Source organism: Melitaea cinxia, chromosome 22 (genome assembly GCF_905220565.1).
Source record: "Melitaea cinxia chromosome 22, ilMelCinx1.1, whole genome shotgun sequence".
Classification (NCBI taxonomy): Eukaryota; Metazoa; Arthropoda; class Insecta; order Lepidoptera; family Nymphalidae; genus Melitaea; species Melitaea cinxia.
This window is the reverse complement of record NC_059415.1, coordinates 9,039,992-9,047,904: the sequence shown is the minus strand read 5'-3', so window position 1 is coordinate 9,047,904 and position 7,913 is coordinate 9,039,992.

Sequence of the window (7,913 nt, the reverse complement as noted above, 5' to 3'; positions counted from 1 at the left end):
GTGTTACTTGAAAGTCCTGAAAGATCTGAAAGTCATATTCTACAAATAAAATAAAAAACATTAGTATTGGTATTTTATCATTTCAAAAAAGTGTTTGGTATTTTTGAAACGAACAAACTCTTGAATGGTACGGACGAATGTGGAGAAAAGCGGCCGTCGAACCAAAGGTTCCGTGAATACCTAACGGTACGCACTTTTTATATGATGATTGATGACACAATCCGCGAGGAAACCGAGGTCAGATGCGGTGTTTTTCAGGGATTTGGAAATTGGCCACTCTGCTATCTACTAGACGTAAACTGCTCCACAACCGTTCAGACTACATGTTCCGATATCGCTGGGAAATGTTTCGTTTTAAATTCTACAAAAATCAAATTCATTATTGAAAAATCACCATTACTTCATTTCCAATTAATGGTGACTATGGGCAAAACACACGAGCTTACGCCATTTTTGGCGCGAATTTGTGGAGGTCTATGTCCAGTAGTGGACTGCGATAGGCTGACGTGAGTGAGTAATACTTCAACCAATTATCTTCACCTCATAATAATCTAATAAACTGTAATTGTAAACACAGAAAATGTGTTGATTGTACAACGTATCTGGGTGTCAAAATAGACGATGAATACTCTTGCACCTATTATATAGACTACATCTGTAATAAATTATGATAGCTTGTGTGTTCAATAATTTAGGTTTTAATGCACCAATTTTTGCATTAAAAAGTCTGTATTTTTTATTAGTCGAATAAGTTTTACATTACGCGCTGAAAGTTTTAGTCATATGTTAAAATCGAAACACTGTAAACAAGTTTTTGAAACATAAAAAAAACAAAGCTGATATAAGATAATGATATAAAATTTATTAAAATTTGCTACATTTTACCAGCTAGTTTAAAATATAAATGTCTATTTACCATGAATAACCTTAACTATCTAGAGCTTGGCTTGACGCTTCTAAAACACATCACTGATACCCGGTTGGCGTGTGAGGGTAAATATGAAATACTTAAAGTAAAAAAAAAACTACTTTGGTGATAGAACCTTAAAAAAACAAATTCCATACTTGCTCAGCGGCCTACCCAAGGGTTTCGGACAGGAGACCAATAAAAGTGTACTTAAGTATAAATTGTGCTGATTCCTGTTCTAATTTTGTTGGATTAGCGCCTATATCTATACAAATAACCGCTTTTAGTAACTGCATATGAATGTATACACGGTACATATACCAATATAACATTTTTTACAATTATTGTCTGCCAGTCTGTTTGTTTGTTCTGGCTAAGCTTTGAAACGGCCGGACTGATTTTGACAAGACTTTCACTGTTAGATAGCTGATGTAATAAGAAGTAACTTAGGCTGCTTTTATTTCAGAAATATATTTAGTTTATAACTCTGTGAACTGAAAAATAACTTTTTTGTTAAATTTCACGCGGACGAAGTCGCGGGCACAGCTAGTCTAACTTAAAATTTATAATGAATGGAGACTATTGATTCCGCAGTCAAACTGATTAAACCGTTTTGCGGGAATTGGTTGTATCCGTTATGATTTCATTGATTACTAGTAAATAAATAAGTAATAAAAAAAACGTAGTTGCGGTGAAAGTACCAAAGGATATTCAAGCCCTTTTGGAGAAGATATTACTTTTTTTCGGTCATCGTCTTGTTGCTTCATATAACACGTTAAACCTTACTAGTTATCGTAAACGCCTGATAAGTTGTAAACATTACTCTGTTTTAAGTTATATTTTAGTAAACTTACAATTTATTTTATTAATTCTACCACATTATATTTTTCTGCGAACCTGTAAAGTACACAGACGTAGTTAGACTTGGTAAGCATATTCCTTTTGTGGGGCTTCAAAAGCGGTTCCCGAGGGCCGTGGCTTCAAATTTTCATAGTAAAATGAAGTTAAGTAGGCGGTAGTTTAAAACTTGTTCACAACAATTTTATTAAGCGAACAGGTTCAACCATCTTTTTAACATTATTTTCTAATATATGCCGATCAATAGAATTATGTTAGTTAAATATTAAGTTTAATTTAACTTAGTCTTCCTTTAAGAATTATTCGGTATTTAAGGATATAAATAGCAACTCAATAATCGTAAGCGAATAGCATAAATTTACTTGAAGTTATATATTACAAATAAATAAAATTGGACTGTCTGTAATTTTAAAATAATCGCTTTTTACTAAACGCGTATGAGTAATACACGGCACATATACCAAAATAACATTTTTTACAATTTTTGCCTGTCTGTCTGTCTTTTGTTCCGGCTAATCTCTCGAACGGGTGGACCGATTTTGACGGGGCTTTCACTGGCAGTCCCGGATTAACTTAAGATACTTTTATTATAAAAAAATAGTATATTTTAGGCAGGTATAACTCTGCAAACTGAACAATAATTTTTTTGTGAAATTCCACGCGGACGAAGTCGTGAGCACAGCTAGTCTCCTATTTACATGTGAACACTATCACCAGAACCTCATCTGTCATTTAAACCATATATATAACATCAACATTTTTATTTTTGTTTAGTAAATATTTACTTTCCAGATCCGTGAAACTTCAGCACTTTCTTTTAACTAAAAAAAAGTGGTCAAGTATCACTTGTTTAAATGGAAATAAGTAGGCAGAAGATTTTACTTTAAAAAAAACTTAATAGTCTTTCATTTTACTTAAGTATCAAAAAATATTTAATTGAAATCTGACTCAATAATCCATTTTACAAACATTGCAAGCTTTTTGAGTAACGGGTGAAACTCAAATTTGATTAACACTTAGTGCCACACTGCACTCAGCTGTTGGTACTTTTTTACTTCATATGAGACAGATTATTGATGATTAAATAACGAACAAGGATATATATTTTAATGAACCACTACATATTTATGCATTGACGCAATAACAGTATTATTGCAGTTTCCTCGTTAAGTTACTCCTTAATCCTTCATGCTCGTACGAAACAAATGTTGCTGACGCTCAGTGGCACTGAGAGTGAACTTTTACAGCGCCTTTAACTGCTTATCTATACATATAAATAAAATTGAAGTGTCTTTTTGTAATATTAAAATAACCGCGTTTTACTAAATTCATATGAATGTGTACACGATAAATATACCAAATTTACATTTTTTAACAATTTTTGTGTCCTGTGTGTCTGTCTGTTTGTTCCGGCTAATCTCTGAAACGGCTGGACTAATTTTGACCGGACTTATACTGACAGATAGCTGATGTAATAAGGAGTAACTTAAGCATTTTTTTTTTTTATTTTAGAAATATATATTTTATAATCCTGCGAACTATGCAATAACTATTTTGTTAAAATCCACGCGGTCGAAGTCACGGGCACAGCTAGTGTAAAATCTAGATACAATTGTATACCAGTATTTTCTGTACCGATAAGAATAGCAAGGGTCAATTTACGTTTTAATATTAACGTTGTATTATTTTTATCAATTACTATAATTTGATTCATCTAAGAGAACATTTTAATTTTAAAATCACGTCAATTCTTCTGTAGTAAACGCCAGGCGTTTGTAGCGGAGACACACTCTTTTTTCCATATTTAGTAAATAAAAACACGATTAGCGAAGAGTAGATAAATTCATTGTCCCTAATTGGGTATTTGCCAAGCGATAGCGAACAAAGCAACTCGAATGGCTTCTGAAGGTCAAATGAGGGTTACCGGGATTTATTGTAATGGGCAGTTGGAAAAAACTTTCGGGACGTCGCTTATCTTGAAGAAAGCAATAACGCTGGTGATTTTGTACGCTTAAATTTGTGTCAGCCTATTGTTTTATTGATGACTTTTTTATTTAGAAACCTGTTTGGTAATCAGTGATGTCTGTCGCATTTGAATTAAAAACATTAATTATAGGATTATTATGAAATGCCAAAAGTTTTAATTAGACACAACTAACAGATTGTAATATGACTAGTCATAATATAATTAACGTACTATGTACAAATAATAAATACAGATAATAAAAAGTAAATAATATAATTTCGAAGTAGATAATAAAACCTTCAGTATACTAATTTCAAAACGTTAGTAATGTTAATTGATTGATTGACTAATTCAGCTTGTAATATCCCACTACTGTAGGTCTCTACATAGGCCTCCATATAGGAGAAGGGTCGAAGATATCCAACAATCTGTTCCATTGCGAGTTGGTGGTCACATTCCCTACTCTGAGTAACGATCTCGACTCAATTGAATGTCTAAAAGGTATTACACATATTCTGTGAATATATTTTCGAATTTCGTGACAGGTTTACTTACTACTTTTAATCCGTTTTTATGAAACTTTTCAGTCTTCAAGTTATAAAACTTGCTCTACAATTTTGTGCCAACCTGGTCTTGATCAAGGCTCTCAGACTAAATTAGATTTCTAATTTTCATCCAACTTTTACTACATTCTGCAATGCAACCAACCGACCTGTTAAATTAAAAAGTTTTTTTCTAGGGTTTTGTAACTAACATACTCCCATTACTACAAATGTCATCCATTTTCATCTCTTTCAATAAAAAATATACGGAGGAGTTTCCCAAAAAATTGTTTTTTTTTGTCTTTTCGTTCAAGTTATTCGATTAGACTATCGAATGGTAAATTTTTAATGAAGAACAGGGTGTCATACCTAATACTAAAGTGATGGATGATCAGGTACAAAATCACGTGTAGCAATAAATCCGTTGAGCATCAACGGTTCCTTTAGAAGAACCGTCATTTGTCAATATGTTTGTACATCTGGCGTTCGGCCAGAAACTGATTTAACGAGCTCAGGATTTATCTCAGCTCGGAATTAAATTTGCGGTAAGAAATAATTTCTTCGCCAAATTTATGTGTTATCCATTATATTTTATGTACTCATATTGTGATATATACGTTAGAGTACTAGATTCAGCTCGATCGATAAGAATATGTTTTTGAAATATTTTATATCAAAACTTCTTGGAGTAATTTTTTCAAAGAATATCAACACAGTGACATACACACTTCAGCCTATCGCAGTCCACTGCTAGACATAGGTCTCCATAAGTTCGCGCCAATAATAGCTTGAACTCCTGTGTTTTGCCCATAGTTACCACGCAGGCGTGTTGGTGACTGCAGGGCTGGCTTTGTCGCACCGAAAACGCTGCGGCCCGCCTTGGTGGTAGGTGGTAGTAGAACTATGTTATCCTTTACTCGCCTCATACTACACCCACGGGAATCGAGGAGGTGGCTACATTATTATTTGCGTAACAAAATTAAATAATCAGTAATAAGTTATATTCGTAGTATTATTTTTTATAGAAGAATAGAGCAATCAGACTAATTAAAGCTCTTTGAAGAATCTTGAAGAATTTTTAGTTTTGTCTCAAAAATGCTTACTATATTTTTAACGTTGTTTCGGTGATAAAATTTAATTATTTTTCGATAGTTTTAGCTGGAGAAGTTCAAAAGATATGTAGTTTCAATTAATTTAGTCCAAATTTGGATCTACTAGTTTATTGGTATTTACTTCTTACATTTCAATTTTATATTACTCTACTACATGTTGGTGGTACTTTTTTATAACAACGTGGGCAAACGAGTAGGAGAAGTCTGATGTTAAATACATCACCTATGGACATTGGCAACATAAGAGGAGTTGCGGTTGCATTGCCGGCTTTTAGGGCGAAGATATTCTTACCCGTGACGTTTTAAGGCTCCTAAATTATAGCGCTCAGGGAAAACCGCAGGAAGAAGTTCGTTCTACAGTTTGCATGAAAGAAAAAAAGCTCATGAAGCTCGCATATTAGTTGGATGAAACTTGGTCCTTCGGCGAAGGGGGCGATGGTAAAAACGCGACAGGCGCACGATTTCAAAGAGTTCTTCAGAACGCTCGCCATTATACAAACGGTAAAAAACGCACAGGAAGAAAACAGCGCTCCTTATACTTAGAGGCTCTAAACTGTCCTTGCGTTTGGGATCATCGACAAAACGAACTGCCCGGCGATGGGTGGAGGCAAAGGGGTGGAGTTGAAATTGAGGACACCTGCCCCAAGGTGCGGACCATACTCCACATAGGGATCAACCTAAGCCTTATAAAGCAGAAGCCGATGTCTTGATATGAAGTATCGGCCCGCCCTGTTCAGTACCCCAAGCTGGCTTTGCTCTCTAATTTACCCGGAATTGAATCTCGTTCGTAATATCTACCCCAAGGATTCCAATATTTTCACTAGTGTTTAAGAATATGTTCTGGAAACTCGGCGCTACAGTAAAGAGTTGAACACTCTTCCCGCCGCTGAAAAAGCATACATTATATAAACACTTTTTTAATTTTTATCATAATATTATCTAAAAAGTTCACTGGGTCTGCTAGTAATATACGTATAATAGAAACTATTAACACCGTATTAAGTTCAAATATATTCTCTCTTGAAAATATTTCTAAGGATAAACATTTATTTAAAAACAAAAAAAAACACGAACATATTTTGGAACACGAAAACCTTGGCTGGTTTCAGATGCAAGGTTGAAATTGAAAATTTTCTGTAATTTTGCTGTCTCAATTAAAATATATCATGAATTTTACGGACGCGAATTTTCGTTCAGAATTGTGTGTTTTTATTGCTATTATATTTATTTTAATGCATAATATACACAAAACATTCGTACATATTAATACACAAAACGTCTGTTTCTAAAGCAATTTAATGCTTGTGTTTTTAGGTAACAGCCGACTGACAAACAATTTTGCAGTAAATGTAAAATAATAAAGGAACAAGCATTAAATTAATACGTATTAATCCGATCAACTGATCTAACAGCCTTTACTGTATTTTGTGAAAAGCGTCAAATGCGTGAAGTCAATATATCGTTACTGAAGCTTTCTAATTTCCTGCAGAGTTTTCAGTTTATTAACCGACTTCCCAAAAAGGATAAGGTTCTCAATTTGATTGTATTTTTTATGTATGTTAGCTACTTCAGAACTTTTGACTGTGTGGACCGATTTCGATGATTTTTTTTTTTTGATCAAAAGGTGGTGCATGTCATGTGGTCTCGCTTAAATTTAATTGAGATCTAACAAGAAATTTTTGAGTTGGATACCCAATAATTCGAATTTGCTTGACTATTTTTTCGTCGACCTACGTTGAAAGTTACCGCATAACTTTTTACTGCCTATACCAATTTTGACGACTCTTATTTTGATCGAAAGCTGACGCTTTTTTAGTAGTTCCATTTAAATATGATCAAGATCAATACATTTTACGTAATCTTTGAAAACGCGTATTTACTTAGCTATTTTTTTTGGCTGTTGTTTTACTTGTTCGATGCAATTGAAGTCGTTTTTTTGTTTTTTTTTTGTTTGCGAGCAAACACTACTACCTTACTTCTTAATAAATTACGTTGCACGTTAAGAGAAGGGGGGGTTCCAAAATTTATTGACATTTCAAACTATTTATTTGACATTTTAAAAGATAATAATCATATCTAATTTTTAAAATAAGGTTGTAACTTGTGCTTTAATTTAAAAAATAAATGAGAAATTATAGGTGTAACATTTCAAAATATGCGTAGTCAAGCTAGATAGGGAAGTACTCATAAATGTGACCATCTATGACAAGGAAGGGGGCGGGATTCAAAAATTGCGAAATTCGTGTGACATAATTTATGGATGGCCTCTCTAAGAATCCTAAACAAAACGTTAGAAAACTTAATTAAAATAACCTGAACCGATCCAGTTGTTCTCGATTTTTGCACTTAGTAATACAAGGATTCTTTTTTTATGGAAACATATTAAACAGTAGCATTTTTTAAATACAACCAAATAAATATTTTGCTGATTCAAACGTTGATTATTACCGATTGGTGTCAGACTAGAACGCACCATAATTCCTCAGGCAGCTTGACGGCTAACTATTATAATTAACCGTGGCTAGCAT